We start from the raw sequence: 17,165 nt of genomic DNA, 5'->3' as shown, positions 1-17,165 counted from the left end.
TCTCGAGAACGCGTTAATAAACATTAATTAGTAAGTCAATTCTACGATGGCCAAGCGTGTGTGACGACGTCTAGTCAAATGACTCCTTTTCTTTCGCTTCAAGTACCGGGAAACAAGAAGACTGCACGCCTTTGGCATTACTAAAGCCCTTGTGTGCACTTCATAGAGGGGGCTTCCAATTACAGTCCAAATGTTTCAAAACAATTGTAACTTTAGCTAGAGAGGCAATAGGTAGTTGATTTTTGAGGCGGATATGATGTAATTCTAGAAGGCAACACACTATGGACAGGTGCTTTCTTTGCATATATTGAATGGCTTGGCCCAAAATGAACACTCCATAACGTGAGCTCAAAAGGTGTGGAACAACTAAATTAAGATACCAAACAGGGTGCCAAGCGATTTCTTGATAAAATCTTCTGATTCTTGCACTCCAGTTCACCACCAAGTCTTGACTCACAGTGAGTACACTGATAACCTGTTTTCTAATTCTATAGTTATTATTATTAACATAGGAGATCTAAGATTTCAAGAGTCTCTTTTACGATGACTGATATCAGAGTAGGATTGCATGCTTTCAGCGGGATGTAATCCATCCAGGTTTTGCGCTATATTCATTTTAACAATCATTCTTTGGTCTTTTTTATTCACTGTCGGCACAAACGCCTAAACTGCGTTGATCATTGATCTTTATCAACATTCCATGTTTTCCAAAAGCTACTTTTCAAATCAAATGCTCTAACTTCATTCTTTTTAATTCCTAATATCCTAAATAGTCTTAAAATCCATTTTTTTGAAAATAGGCAGCTTTAAGAAAGTAGTTCTCATAGAAATAGGATTTTGGCTGTCAGCGAAAGACGCTGCCTTTAAGGCAGATTGACTGATTTACTGCTCGAGGGAGCACTTATTGCTTTTATAACCCTTTCAAATCTTGTAGTTATCTTCAATTAAATGTGGCTTAGAATTAAGTGCTGCTAAAAGTCGTTCCTTACGCAAAGTCCAGTGTTTATTGCGGCTGTCTACTAATCTGTCCCTGGGGAAGACGTTCGGTATTTTTTTAGCTCAGAAAATGTGTTTTAAACCTAGATCAGTGTTAGACATATTTTATCTACAGTTTTAAACCCGGCACCTTCCCTTTCTTCTGTTATTGTCATTATTTGTGTAATCTTTTAGTATTCGACTTTGTCTTTATTTATTTCTTTTCTTTTCGTTTGTCTACTTCTTCTTCTCCTTCTCCTTCTTCTTCTTCTTCTTCTTCTTCTTCTTTCTTCTTCTCGTTCTCTCCCACACTTTTTCAGTACTATGATGATATCACAAATAACTTTAGAAAACAATTTCGACTCTGACGTTAAAAAACCTTTTTTTTTCTTCTTCTTCTTCTGTACGTTCTGTCTTATTGAGGACCTTAACTTTTCAAGTTTCTTTAAACTTATTGTTAATGTTTTTCCCCTCTTGAGAGCAAGCGAGTTCCGCTAAGGATCCTCGACGACTCTTGGACAGGAAATTAGTTCGTAAAAATGTGTTTGAATTATCTATAAAACAAATCAAAATCGCAATCCGTTTGGAAAAGCTGGCGTGTCTTTAACTATGAATGGAATGGCTCGAAAAATTGAACATGCCTACAAATGAAGTATCAAAGAAAAATTTTTTTCGCAAATATAGCTTAATATTTTTTTTTAAACATAGCCCTAGAAAGCTCAGTAAAGTCTGGTCCGTCAGTAAAAATTATCTCTTGTTTTGGTTAACATGATTATTGCCAGTTAATCAGTTATTTTCTAGGTTTTTTAATCGAATTTTTAATTGAACCGCGTTCAATTTTTTCTCAGGTTTATTTAAACATTAGTCATATTTCAGTTCTATTCAGAAGGTCAAGAAGAGTATGTTTATGGCTGCCAGCCGAATTACTATGTCATTGCAGCTTTGGTTTTATTTTCTTTAAATGAAAGCGTGGTTTATAATGTTTTTAAATGAACTATTACCATATTTATTGGCTGTTACGGGAAATTAGATGAAGTTATTGTATTTGAACAAGTATGGCGTGGGCCCTTGAAAACGCTACTTTTCAAACAGTTTGATTATTGTTTTTAAAAACGCATCGGTTTGTAAGTTCATCGTAATTTAACCCACAAGAGCACATGATTGTAGCACCAAGTATATAGAGTTTCCACACTAATAAAAATGCTTTTATATTCACCGAATCGAAATATGGCGACCAATTTGAATAACTATTGTTCTGCACTTACTAGCCTCGTGTTCACTTGGAAACGGAAAAGCGTTTTCACACGTATGAGAGGCTAGTCAGTCGCTAGTCAGAGCATTTCGCCATATTTTGATTCGGTGTATACTAGTATTCTTGATTTTGCTCACATTTTACTCCAATCAAAAGAGGGTAAAAAAAACAGTCCAGCAAATTTTATGCGAAGATTTTTTGAGCAAACAATCTCCGCTTCTTTTTGTACTCATTATCCCGCCTCGATTACAATAATGTCATACAAGTATTTTTGATTTTGCTCACATTTTACTCACATTAAACAAGAATCGGTCAAGCAAATTTTATGAGAAGATGATTTAAAGCAAAAAAAGTCCTCGGCTTCTTCTACTCGTTATCGCTTCATGAATTCCATCAGAATACTGTTTTATTAGTTTTGAACTGGTGTTGTGTGCACACGTTTGGTTTCCAAAAATACGCACAAGTTTGATGTGGGAGGAACTAATGCCATGTGTAGGCAGAGATTTCTGTTTAATTAAACAATTCATTAGGCAAAGGAACTTAATTGTTCGGAATTTGCGATACGAGTGGGTGACAAATATTTTGGTTCTGTGCTATAGTTGATTTCTTTGCAACGGATATAGTCGAGACGTCATTTATTTTTACATTTTCCTTTTTATTCTTTGGTGTTTCGTTTAAGACTTTTAATTCGTATTGGCTACTCGCAATATTTCTTGCTAACACGCAAATTGTCAAGTGGTCCGCGATGTGTGATTTAACACGTGGTTACATGGCTACGATATCCAGTTTATCTGAGAAAAAAATGCGAACCAATCAGAATTGAAAAACCGCAAAAACTAGTGTCACTTTTCCTTTTGAAATTACGGATTTCCAGGATTTCGCTTGATAACAGTGACACAGTAATTCATGAGTTTTATTCCAATGGTTAGCTTGTTTTTATTATTCTCTTGTAAACTTTCGAAGGCTTTATGACGCCTCAGTTTTGTAGTGACGCAATTTCTACGTCACTATTTCAGAGCAGCTGGTTTATATGGAGAATCGTGAGAAGAGCATCAGAAGCTCACATGGGGGTTTGAAACGTATAACGCCCATGCATTTTTTTTTTTTTTTTTTTTTTTTGGTTTTTTGTTTCTGTTCGATGTCCCGGAATATTCTACTTTTTTCTTGACAAATTTCTGTACAGTAAATCACGTTCTTTTGCTTCAAAAATTCCCAAAACTAAATTAAAGAAAGATGTATATCCCAAATATCCCAATAGACCTTTCCCGAATCAGTCGCTTGATTGGTCACGAAACAATGGTTTCAAGTCAAGGTTGAACTTGATGAATAAAATAATCAAGTTCAGTCTCGACTTCAAACCATTGTTTCGTGGTCAGTCAAGCGAATTCGGGATAGGTCTATTGATTGAAAAATCAGTTAATCTCGTCTGAAAGACAGGAAATCGTTTGATGTGTAAGAGAAAGCAGCCAATTTGGAACCAAACTCTTAATTCCAAATATGGTATCAAAGTACATAATTTGCATATTCGAATAATCCGGAGCATGGTTACAATGTTACATGTTTCATCCCCCTTATGAGTTTCTGGACAGTATCAAATCACTATTCTCGATTGCACAGTCAATCACCAACCATATTTTAATCCAACCATATATATCATAATATGCAATAATTACTCCTTTATTAGAGGCTTTGCAGCATCACGTGATGGCAGCCATGACAGGAGGCACAACAATAGAGTCATTTTCCCCTGGGAAACTGAATTCTTTCTCATGTAAATCAGATTAGACCAGATTCAATTGTTCCTGCCTCCTGTCATGGCTGCCATCACGTGATGCTGCAAAGCCTCTATACACTTCAGTCGGTTGCAAGGTTCATTGAAATTGGCTTCCATTAGTTTTTCGTAAATGCGAAAAAAAATGACCATTAAATAAAAGTAAATAGTAGAGATCAGAACTCAGACAAGAAGCTTTTTAAAAAATCATCCAAATAGGACTGCTTAAAAACTAATTTTGGAGTGAGGCTGTATCAAAGGTAAAGCACTTTTTATGTTATATTCTTGCTGTTGGCATGGCTCTACATTTTATGCAGGAACTTCAGCTTAACTTCAACTTGTAAACTAGTGTTCTTGTATGCTTAATAAAGTAGAGTCGCCGAGAAATTGATTAACTCTCGGAATTCCCAAGATGTCAAATCCATAGAAATTTGGATTGAATTTTTAAGAATTAAGATTCACAGCAAAAGTGAGCAAAAGTGAATAAACCCACCAATATCAGCAAAATTGAAAACATTAAGTTGGCATTTTCATTGTGAAAGTTCGCTTTTGTCTTTGCATGGTATCATCTATACGTTTAACAAATTTAAGGGCTCTTTACTGCGAATGGAAATTCTAGAATAATAAATTCAACTATCGATTATTCAACTATCTTAGGTATTTCTTTTCGGCGTACATCAAACGTTATTCTCAAGAAGGGGTATCAAACGATGGGCGGCTCTCATATCCTCTTGACATTCTTAGCCATTATCGGTCATCCTAAAGAGTTGCAACATAAAGCTTTTTAAATTCATTTGCACCTAGTTCTCTTGAATTATTTATTGTCTGGTACAGAATTTTTTCACGATATTTTAGCGTAACAGCCATCCGTATTGTCGTTACTATATTTTTAATGCAGAACTCAAATCAAAGGTTATAAAGGTTATAATAGCACCGATTAGCGGAAAAGCTGTTAATGCTGCAGGTATGCTGATACTTTTTCTTTTAGCTTAATACCGGCAGCCCGTGGAAGGCCAAAACAAATTGAATATAGTCAAAGAAAACTTTGGTGTACGTCTTGTCCATTGTTGCATAAAGTTTGCAACGGCACAAATGTTTTTAAATACGATCGCACATCAATTAATGCATAATAGCATTTTTCGACAATTTAATTGGGGTTTTAGAAACCACCTCTTCTGTTCAGAAATGCAGTAGACAAGATAATTAAGTGCATGTTGACGTGAACATGGGAGTAAAAAATTGATTGGCACAGGACAGATTTTTCGTCAGTACTTGTCTTACAACTTGGAAAGATGTTACACACGGAATCGCCATACGTTGCAACTTGTCTTGCGTAGTTCTATCTTTTCTGCAAAAATATAATTTGAGCCAGCGTGTATAACACACTCAATATGCTCGTCTGCAATCTGAAACAACGTTTCTCACCCAACAAGAAGTTGCTCGAGAAATCGTTACCGCGGTATAACAGCGAGTCAAGCTGAAAGACAATTGGAGTATTGCATGGAACGTTCAGAAAGCAAGTTCGCCATAATCGAGGCAATTAGAGTGTTTGTATTTTGACTCGCATCCAATTAACAAGGAGTCATACTTACATAATTGGTCTTAAAAGAACCTGTAGTGTTAGCCTTAGTAATTTAGATGAGATAATAACATGATTCCGGCCAGACCTCTTGACCTTAATTACAAAATCTTCTGACAAAGCACTGATGCCAATTTCATATCGCATGACATCACGCTACACTACACACAACACTGACCCCACGCCACGCTATCCCACATCACACAGCACAGCAAAATACAGTACAACACCATAGCACACGAAGCATCACATGACAACACGCTACGCTGCACATAACACTGACACCACACTACACACTGCACATCACACAGCACAACACACAAAACACAAAACACCATAGCACACAAAGCAATGACCCCACGCCAAGCTACCCCACATCACACAGCACAGCAAAATACAATACAACACCATAGCACACAAAGCATCACATGACAACACGCTACGCTGCACAGAACACTGACACCACACTACACCACCGCATATCACACATCACACAGCACAACACACAAAACACAACACCATTTCACACAAAGCATCACATGACCTCACGCTACGCTGCACAGAACACTCTGACACCACGCCAAGCCACCCCACTGCCGCACAACACAACACGCTCAATAAAAATATATTGCCTTCACTGTCACAAACGTTGAAACATGAGAAACACTAACTTTTAGATTAATATGACTGGTAATCATATATTTGTAAATTCTGCAATCGATAGTACCCGGAAAACGAAAAATTCAATTGTGCATTTTTGTTTTTTTGATATCTACATATTAGGTCATTCTATGTGTGAAATACTTTTAACCTTGACTTTATTTCATTTCGGTTGTTCTCTTGTTCCGTCATACTGGAATTGTCTTCAGGCAACAGCTTGCATATCAGGGCTGAACCTCATAGCTACGTCATGCATTAACTGTCTAAACAAACGCTATACATTCCAAAAGAACAAAAACATATCTTCCAAATATCTGAAAAACTGTATTTATATATTCTTAAAATCCTTCAATACCATAAAACATCGTTATTCCAGTCCATATCCGTCGGTTAGATGGCCATAAAATGCAGAGCGTAGAAGCGGTAACTTGAGCACGTCCGAACGTCATTTGGTTTTCTTTTTGCTCGATTTTATGATCGAAATTAAAAAGCACTAAAATCTCGTAAATCCTTTTCAACTCTTCGGCGGGAAACGCCGTCAGTTTCTGTGCGTCAGCAAACACTCCCATTTCCTTCAAAGGTCATTCGACCATATATAAATATATCCGATTTAGTCACTGGTTATAAATTATTTGATCGTAAAAACAATATAACAAGCTGGTAGGTTAAGTAGTTTTGCAGATGAGGGATTGATAAAACACTTTGCGTGAATTTAAGTTAAGAGTTTTTTTAAGTCATTCGTGATGTCGCAGCTCATTCATTAATTTGAACTAAAACCATTAGGAAAAATGTAAGGAAACGATCGCTAAATAATGAATGGCTTCTTGTTCATCAATACTTCCTGATACTGTCTTTAAATCTAAAGGAACTTGAACTTGAGTTAAATATAAACCTGCTGTGAGAACGAACTACTCACTTCAAACTGTGAACCCTGAACGAAGGTGGCGGACTTCAAGTTCTTACTGGTAAGTGCTGTCAAGAGTATAAACTACTCAAAGTTACTAAAAAAACGTGTTAAAGGAACCGTTTGATCGAATTCGGTGAGGCATTCTTAGTTTTCTATCCCCTATCTCGACTCCCCTCGACTTTGGTCGTTCCAACTCGAATGAATCGCGATCTTCTCCTTTGGTAATTGCCGGGCTGCCAATCGTCAACTTCATAATGGAATCAATGTTTCCTAACTTGAAGTTACTACGCTGAGATCCGCGATAGAATTCGACGCATCATGAGCAAATAATGGCGAAGCCTTAGTAGACTTTCTATGAGTTCTTTTTCGCTTCCATTGGAAGAAACTGGTTTGATTTAGTCGTTTCTCATTGATCATTCACCCTCAAAAATTGTCAAGGTGTTTTACTCAAATATCCTACTTCTTCAGTTCTATGACATTTGCTCTTCTGTCTTGTAACGATGACAGCCTACTATCTTGGATTTTCTTCTAGTTATGGCAGTAAACCAAAAACCGCTTTTGACTTTCCGTTTCATAGCAAATGAATTGACTTTTCATTTCTTTCTTCACTTCTTTTTTTGACATGTTTATTCCCATCAAATTTTCCTTCACGATTTTTCCTTCCGCTTTGGAGACAATGTCACTGTCTCTCAACTGAACGATTTGACTCGGTTGACACCAAACGCAACACTTTATTGACGTTTATAGCTGAAGGAGCTGAAACTCTTCCTTTCTTATTATTTGCTTTCAATCTGTATATTCTGTAAAGTCAATTGTGTTCAATTTTGCCTTAATTCTTTAAGAAACAAAAAAAAAGTTTTTTTTTTTTTTTTTCGATATCTTCTTCGTCATATCAAGTTTCCACCTGTTTGTTGTTATAACACTATACTTGATAATTAAATAAGATTATTTGGCTAAGAAACGTTTGATCTGATATTAAAAGGTCTACGGTTTCTTTCCTTTTTTCCTTCAAGCATTCAATTGAAGAATATAGCAAGGAAAGGAAACTTCACGTCTTTGTTAGGGACCTCTTATAAACTTCGCATAACGTAGTATAAGGGCTTGGCTGTGGCACAGGGATTCCCGACAAAGGAATTGTAAAAATCTGATACAACAATAAGATTCTGTCAACAGCGTATAGATCTCTGCTTCAAAGCCAAATATTTGCATTCGAAGGAAGTAAAAATATATACTAGGAAACTTGATTAGAGATGCCATTCGATGAGAAAATATTTCAGTTGTCCACTTTATTAGCTCCAACACTGTTGTCTGCGTTAAGGTATTCAAAACACCCACCTTTTGACATTAATCTATTTGACAATGCGTAGTGGGTTGGGAACTTTTTTTGTCTTGAGACAATTACGTTCCAAATACTGACGTTCAAAGAAAAATACAGACATTTTACATGAAGATAAGTTGACCATAGTGCAGTGCTAGGGACATCTTTTCCTTTCCTCAGGGGATACCCAAAAAGTCGGCCCATAACAATAGGATCGCCTACTAATAAGTCTCATTTTAACACCCTCTAAGAAAAAAAGGCAAAAAGACGACTATTTTAAAGAGAATCAGATTACAAAAGACATTCTCTCATTTTTGTTAAATAACAAAAGACAATCTTTTTTATCATGGCCGTAGTTACACATTTCAGACCACGTGTTATTCCATCACCAAAAAATAAGATTCGGCTTTGTTTGAGTTGATTCATCACATTCACGTGTCTTCTCCGGTGCAACCATTAGGCAAAGAAATGATACTATAAGGGATAAAATGTGTCGTAGTAGATAATTTTATCACCGTAGGTACGAAAGACAGTTAGACTGACGTTTCGGACGTTAGTCCTTCGTCGGAGTCAATAAGGAATAACATGTGGTCTGAAATGGGAAAACATTACGCCCAAGCTAAATCGGTTTAATTTCAAGAGTCCAGAGTTCGAGAAATGAAAGTCCAATAACAATACAGGTATCATTAAGGGAGGCTGTAGGTGGTCATTTTTAGCTGAGCTGCAAACACACTTTAATCTGTTAAACCAACTAAACCCTGCCATAAAACTTATACAACAACTGAGCTTGTTTCAAATCTGGTTATTTTTAGCGGAGCTCCGGCCCGCACAGGCGAAGCATCATACTCAAGCAAAATTGGTAACCCATCGAGTTGATTTATCATGGCTTGACTATTATTGACTATGTTTGAGACTATTTTTCATGGCTCGACATTTATTCAATAGTTTTAGAGTATCTAAATAGTTAATTTATCTCAATATTGAATGAAATATAAAAAGGAATATATAAGCTTATACGCCAAATATTCGCCATTTATTTTGCTTTTCTAGATAGTATGACAATACAAATGAGCTTATATTTGTGTCGTTGAGGGACATGTAAAAAATATATTCGAAATCATTTACAAATGCCAATTACTGAAGAATGAAAAATTAGGATAATAAAAGGATTTTTTCTATACTGAAACATTTGGTTTTGCCGTTCAGGGCCTCGCAAATTCGAGTAGTTTTGTAAGTTAATAATCTCTGGTGCTATCAAAACATTAATGTATATATTTTCATTGCGGTAAAAATACGGTTCATATAAAAACATAACTCTTCCTATGAATAAGCAAGCATCGTTATGTGACAGAAGTATAAGTAAGCTTATATTTTGCCCACCTTCTTTAACCAGTTTTCAAGTCTGTTTTTAGTGTTGATTTGTCCTTAAAAACTTCAAAAATCTCCTAAATTTGAATTTGAATGAAACACATCCAAGGTAAATTTCACTAAACCCGATATTTTATTGGATTATCTGACTTTTTTGTTTCGTTTTTCAGTCGGCATTGCGACAACGAGGAAACCCAAAAATATGATTTTTTTTTTTCTTTTTTTTTTTTCGTATATATGAAATCGTACCTTTTATACGTAATCGTGAACGCGTCCCATTAATCTTTATATGATATCATTTGTCACTAGCTGAAAGGAAATCAGAAAGAAAATCAAAAAAATTCCCTGATAAGAAATCTTAATTTTGGGCAAATTATTTTAATCAAAAATTATGTCAATCTTGATTTTGGGCTTCCTGTAGTCGTTGTCGGGCTTCCTGTGTGATTGAACATGGCGTTGCAAAAGTTTGATTTCTCTAGCAAGAATTTCGGTTTATTTTCTTACCTTTTTCTCAAAGTGTTCAACAACTATAAAACAGAAAAATGTCATTTCCATCAGTTTGAAAATCATAGCCTTCCTTATTGCAGTCAGATAAAGACTAATGGGAAGTAAATAGAACGTAAAAGTTGGCTAAGGTGTTGACAATTACCAATTTAAAAAAAAGGTAATATATGTTCATATATGTTTCAAGTAATATTAACCAGGACTTCAAAGCGTAAAAATAAAGTTGAAAAATTTTTCAAACCCCGTTGGGTGCCCGGTGATGGCTTGTGTACATGTGAAAAATTCCTAGGTGGGAGAGTTAGTAAGTGGGAGAGTAGTAAGGTCGAAAACAAAGACTCGTGCTAAGAAAACGGTGTAATGCATTTCGATTTGATTGTTTCTTTATGAAGGACATTATCTTCATCTCTCGAATTGAAAGAATAATTGAAGATTTTTTCCCCGATTTAATTTTCACCTTTCAGTTTTATCTAAATTGGGTTCCCTGTGTCCATTGGGAGCTCCACTTTTAGTAAATTTATATATTATATAAATTGCCGCCAATAAAGAATTTAATCCAGACTTTACGATGTAATAAAAGTCCCAAAGAATACTTAAGTTGAATTTAGTCTGATTAATTTCCAGGCACTTGGTAGATTTTTTGCCATCATTTATAGTTTCTTAAGGCTAAATTTCAGTTATTTTTATTTTATTTATTTATTTATCTTTTTACATATTTTTTACTAACTCTAGTAGTATACTAGCCTGTTTTTCTTTCCAAAAAAAATATTTCCTGATTTTAAGAAATATTACCGATAATTCTTAGAAAACCCAACGAAACCCCCTTATCTTTGAAAACGATATGAAACAAACTGGAAGAAGACTGACTTCTTCGAGAAGACACCTTTTTTCAAGTGGGATTAAGCAGAAAAATGGCTAGTGGATGCATGATAAATATAACCAAGTTTATCTTACAAACACCTGTGATACGTTCAGTGTGTTTGTTAACTTTTTCCTTAATTCTGTCAAGGGTTTGGAAGTAAATGACCCCTGCGGGAGTTTGAAGCTTAGTAGGAATAACACAAAGATCGAAGACATAATCTTGCTACATGTTTGCTAAATAATTGTACGGTTGATTATAAATGTTTTGGCGCCTGTTCTCCTTGACACACTTTTTTTTATTTTGCATCCTGTTTTAATGTTCCTGTCAGCTCTACGTGTGCTTAATGACCCTAAACATCCAGCCATCAACGACAGATCGATGGCTTCCGACTTTTTCCTTTTTCTTTTTCGTCTAAAACGCCGTTTTCATTTTTATTTGCGGTATTAGTAAAGGTACTCAGTCGTAAAAAGTGTTTTTTTTTTTTCCGACTTCGCAAAAGATAATTAAAGAAAAAGTCGAAATGAAGATGGCTTTTTACTTCCGCATGCGCAAATGAGGAAGTACTTCTGACCCCAAAATAAATAGTTACGAATAAGCTAAAGCCCAAGTGAGAAAAGTAGAGAAATTTATTATAACAAGTAAATTAAATAAGCAAATAAATGAATCTTCAATATTTCTGATCATCTAGAATTTTCGATAAAAGCGAAGAGAAAATCAAAGAGGCGTGTTTCTAAATTAACCTATCGTATCCATCTATTTTTAGCCCTTTGCTTATGACGTATTATGTACTTATTAGGTTAGGTGTCACCACTGGTATAAAGATAAGTGTTGAAGTTTAGTATCTCTATCGTTGTTTACAGCGGAGAATAAATGCTGGTGCGTGCCGATCAAGACCCCAGGAAATACTTACTATCTGGTTTACTTTCGTTTATAAATATTCCAAAATTACATATTTTTGATTTAGTTGAATAAAGATTTAGTGGATTTTTTTTTTTTTTTTTTTTTTTTTTTTTTTTTTTTAAATAATAAATACTTTATTAAAACAAAGACGTGTCACTTTACAATATACAGATATACACATAAAGATTTAGTGGATTTTTGCATTGTGTTTTGACTTCCGCCAGCATCCAGCACGCCCTAAAATGAACAAAGTTTTGACTTCTTTTTCGTTCACGACGATTCTTTAGTCGTTTACTCGTGTATTGTCTCTTTTGGCGAACGCAGCATCTATTACATCTTGTCAACGTTCTTCTATAATCCCCTTTACTTCACCACGCGCGCGATACCGACTCTTTACAAAAAGTTTTATCCGGCTTATCTTCTTCCCCCTTTATTTGATAGTTTTTGGGAGTGAATGCATTGCGATAAGCTTATCGCCTAGTGTTAATGATATGGTATCTATAAAGAGTCGCTGCAAGTGTTGCTTGAGTCATTCGCTCAAGGTACGGTCGCTCACTGTACGTCTTAACTTGGCTTAATCCTCCCTGGTACATCACAAAAATCTGTACATTGATTGCAAGAACGCAAGTAGGTAACAAGAGATTTATGTTTTTCAAGTATTATCTATCTATATTCTATTCAATTTTTCTTGTATACAGAGAGCGACAACTCCGCTATACTAGTTTTCGTGTTTTTTTTTTTTTTTTTTTAGACGACCTTGAATTAATTCCTCGCCATTGAGTTGCTAGTCGGCTACCTATTTTTCCTTGCGATTTTAGTCTAGAAAAATATAATATATAATATAATGCCCAACGCATCTCACATCAACACATCAAAAAACAAATTTACAGATTTTTAAAAAATATATAAATCGGAGAAATGTCCAAATGTTCTTTCAAGCGTTTCAGGCGTTGGATGTTTTTAAACGTTAGATAGCGTGCAAAATAATAGCCTACTTCCACTTCTACGTTATTTTTCAAGAAAAGGGTTATTAACTTTAGTTATGTCTGGTGAAAAAGGTCGACAAAAGCAAACATTATTAATTACCCTGGATTATTTCCTAAAGATGTTTTTTCTTCTTTGGAAAAAATTTGAAATAGCTAAACAAAATATTAGGAATTCTTCGCCAACACGTCAGTTCAACACAAGTTGAGTTTTTTTTAATACATGCAAAGCATTCGTATTTTGTATAGTTCATTATTTGGTCTGCCGGCCTCTATGAGGGATGTATAATGGGACGCCAATAAAGTTATCTTACTAGTCAATATTTTGTAATTTAGCTCAATCTGAGAAACACCTGCTTCGCCGGTTTAGCGCATTTTATATGATACATTTTGTTATTCAGCCTTGTCGGTATATATAGATCTTAACAAGAAGAAAAATAATCCCATAAAACAAAGCAAACAAAGAAAACGTTTTCTTGGACGTATTCACTGGTTTTAGGTTATTCTTTAAACGGCACAGCCAATCAAGGAAGGTTAGAATACAAAAATCATTAAACCAAAACAACTCAATGATGTTATCAAACACAATAAGATGTGAAGAGCTAAGATAGTAACGGAGGTGACCAGTTCTGAAAAATTAATGTAGGAGCTCAATCGCTGAGGTTCAAAGAAATTTTCTTTATAGCAAGTGAACATTTCAACACGTTCTTGCATATTGAAAAAAAGCTGGTCCAGTTTTTTATCTTCGTTCGTCAGACTCTCCATATCCTTCCTATAGTTTCCAACAGATGTTTTAAGATGTTTTCGTACTTTGAATTACCAAATCCTCATCGGTAAATTCTCTAATTAAAACAGACAGAATTTAATTATCTGGCGAAAAGCTCCCTGAGAAGAATACGGAGAGAATTATATGACAAATTTTTAAAAATGCGGGGACTAAAAACTTTTGCTGCCCACATCTTCAGTGACCTAAGTTTTACAAAACCTCGAAATTAGCCTAAATAATTTTATGAAAACATGTGTATAACGGGCCAAATGAAGTTTTACTATATTGACTAACTGGGTTGGTTGATTAGTCTTGATTTTCGGCATTTTGGTGTTTACTTTAGCGTTTAAGGTCACCTACAAAGGATAATTATGTTTGGAAGTATTCGGTGGTTTGTGGGTGTTTGATAATTAACGGATGAACAAATTCTAGCGGGAAGCGTTGTCTCATGCTATGCACACACGTTTTCCGTACAATCTGCTTCATTTGATAATATGGAACCATCAAATTTTGAATGATTATTAGTACAAGCAAGATAAAACGATCTTGCCAAATAGAACATTGAGTTATATTTGAAAAAATACTCTTAAAACAACATGTTAGCAATGACAAATGACAATACAATCACTGAATTTATTTACACACTTTGGTCAACGTGGGAAATTTTTTTTAACCTGTGCAAGATTGATCAGCGGTTTAGACTCCACTTCCCCTCGGGACAAAACAGTCAAAACACATATATCGTAACAAGAGAGACTGCCTCAATCTTTCTTATACAAGAAAGGCACCTGCAATCTCTTTCGATTCGTCTAAACTCTTTTTAACTCTATCTATTTAAGAGAAGAAGAATTTCAAGGTATGATAGTTTCTGATCTAATCTTGTGTAGTTTAATTTAGAGTATGCTGAATGGTGTACCTTTACATAAAAGGGCGAGCCCAGCGTCAATCCTAAAATCCCGACGCGCCTACTCGGTCTATAAATAGGCGAGGTCTCCAACAATCGCTTTTTCTGAAGCCCTGTATAGAAGCTCTGAAATCAAATCTTTTGACCTTTTTCAAACCAAACGATCTATGAAATGATGTTCAATTCTCTCTTTTAATGTCAGCCAAGAAAGGCACTCAGATCCATTTTTTTAGATAATATTTGTTTTTTGAGCAAATTTTCTTGTGATCTTCATTTGCGGCTTTACGTTTGTTCACCATACTACTTAATGTCCGCCATGAACAGGCTGAACCTCATCTACAGTGCCCACCAATGAATCATGAATAAAAGAGACGGTCAATTATACACCTAGGCGCGCGTACTACTTTCTATTAAAACACTAAGTAGGTATAGAGAACTATAATATGTGGTTGATATAGACTTTGAAGATGCTACGTGCTGTGGAAGCGTATGTATGAGCAAGAACTTGATTGTATTAGTTATTGCCTTTTAATCATCCTATATATTTCTGATTATTTTTAATTTTGATTGAGATTTCGAGAGCAGCCGTGGATGGATGGATGGATGGATGGATTGATGGATGGATGGATTGATGGATGGGTGGGTGGATGGTTGGATGGGTGGATGAATGGATGGATGGATGGATGGATGGATGGATGGATGGATGGATGGATGGATGGAGGAATGGAGGGAGTGAGGGAGGGAGGGAGTGAGGGAGGGAGGGATGGATGGATGGATGGAGGGAGGGAAGGAGGGAGGTAGGGAGGTAGGGATGGAGGGATGGAGGGAGATAGGGATGGAGGGATGGAGGGATGGAGGGATGGAGGGATGGAGGGATGGAGGGATGGAGGGATGGAGGGATGGAGGGATGGAGGGATGGAGGGATGGAGGGATGGAGGGATGGAGGGATGGAGGGATGGAGGGATGGAGGGATGGAGGGATGGAGGGATGGAGGGATGGGATGGAGGGATGGGGATGGAGGGATGGAGGGATGGAGGGATGGAGGGATGGAAAGGTGACGGTGGTATTTTTTATCGCGGCCTATTACGACATTAAAAATTAATATTCTCTTTTCTCGTAGCTGCAGCATCTATTGAGAATTAAGTCGAAAGTTGGACAAAACCTCACCTGAATACAATGTACCAAGAAAGAGTGCTATCAGTAATCCTCGTATTGATCATCGCCTTTAGTATGCTATGTAGTGCTGATAACAAATGCGATTTTGGAAGCAGACGATACGGACGATTTTGCAAACGAAACCTCAGAAACAAGAGAAGAAATCAGATGGCTTTCTCGGGGCCCGAAGAATATCGAGGAGGGACGACTGGGTAAGTATAATGGTGCGGTGGTGCGGTGCGGTGCGGTGCGGTGCGGTGCAGTGCGGTGTGGTTCAATGTAATCTAATATGTCATTTGCTCATAGGTCACGCCTAGGTCTACAATACCCTCCTGAAGAACTGAAAAGTTCATATCTGAGAGACTTGTTCCGAGACGACAACTAGGACTCTACTGACACATCAAGTAAACACTGAATCAAACACAGCCATTACCCATCCCCTTCACTAGACGAGACACCGATCAAAGTTACTGGCAAACACCTTAAATCATATGACTCGATACGTGATTGATACCATAATGATTGTTTGTAAAGATTAAACAATAAGTATTTATATTGTCTAAAACGAATTATAATGTAAATTATACGAATAATTTATTAGAAGTAAAATTGTCCTAACTATCAAGATTTTATGGTCTTAATGCCATGAAAAGCATACGAAATAAATAATACGAATATTATGACAATAACCTTGACACAGTGGTCTCTCTGGGTTGGTAAACTCAAACGCGCGTGCGCAATAAACAGATGTGCTGACAAATTAATCAACTGAGAATTTCGGCGAGCTCCCTTTGGTAATACAACACACACGAAAGAGGAGGAGGAGATGCGCGAGCCCCATATTTCTTTCATACATAAACTCGCAACGCAGAAAAAACCTGTTCTGAGAGTTTTATAATATAGATAGAAGCTGTAATTTTCAATTTAGTTTCCTTATGTTTGCTTTAAGAGCCGCCCTCCGTTCTGTGGGGAGCACGGTTTTGAACCAATCAGATTGCGCACTTAGTTAGGATACTATGATATTATATATATTTACTATATATATTAATGCTTTTTAATATAATACAATATATTCGGCACAAGCTATGAAAAGAAAATGGCAAAAGTCGTGGATGCCATGATATGTAATGATTCAACAAATGTAAACGCATCCCGCCTTAGTAGGAATTCACTTATCCTGCATAACTACTATGGCTTTCGATATTAAAAGCTGTCCATCTTATTAATATTGATCAGGATATAGATTGGCAGCTAATTGTTTTCG

General features: G+C 36.1%; 1 long non-coding RNA gene across 3 annotated transcripts; it reads left to right on the top strand.

Moving 5' to 3' along the window:
• Positions 1 to 303: 303 nt before the first annotated feature.
• LOC116298334 (uncharacterized) lies at positions 304 to 16,590 on the top strand. 3 transcript variants are annotated; one of them, XR_004197322.2, is made up of 3 exons: positions 304 to 458; positions 15,867 to 16,113; positions 16,208 to 16,590. It is a non-coding gene; the product is annotated as an uncharacterized LOC116298334 (long non-coding RNA). The 3 variants fall into 3 exon arrangements; XR_004197323.2 differs by lacking the exon at positions 304 to 458 and adding an exon at positions 7,085 to 7,202; XR_016121039.1 differs by lacking the exon at positions 304 to 458 and adding an exon at positions 12,594 to 12,720.
• Positions 16,591 to 17,165: the final 575 nt, after the last annotated feature.

The sequence above is a fragment of the Actinia tenebrosa genome, unplaced genomic scaffold, assembly GCF_029948245.1.
Source record: "Actinia tenebrosa isolate PJP-AT-01 unplaced genomic scaffold, QUT_ActTen_1.0 PGA_scaffold4__44_contigs__length_22323623, whole genome shotgun sequence".
Classification (NCBI taxonomy): domain Eukaryota; kingdom Metazoa; phylum Cnidaria; class Anthozoa; order Actiniaria; family Actiniidae; genus Actinia; species Actinia tenebrosa.
Note: the sequence above shows the minus strand (reverse complement) of the source record. Positions and strands in the feature narration are given on the sequence as shown.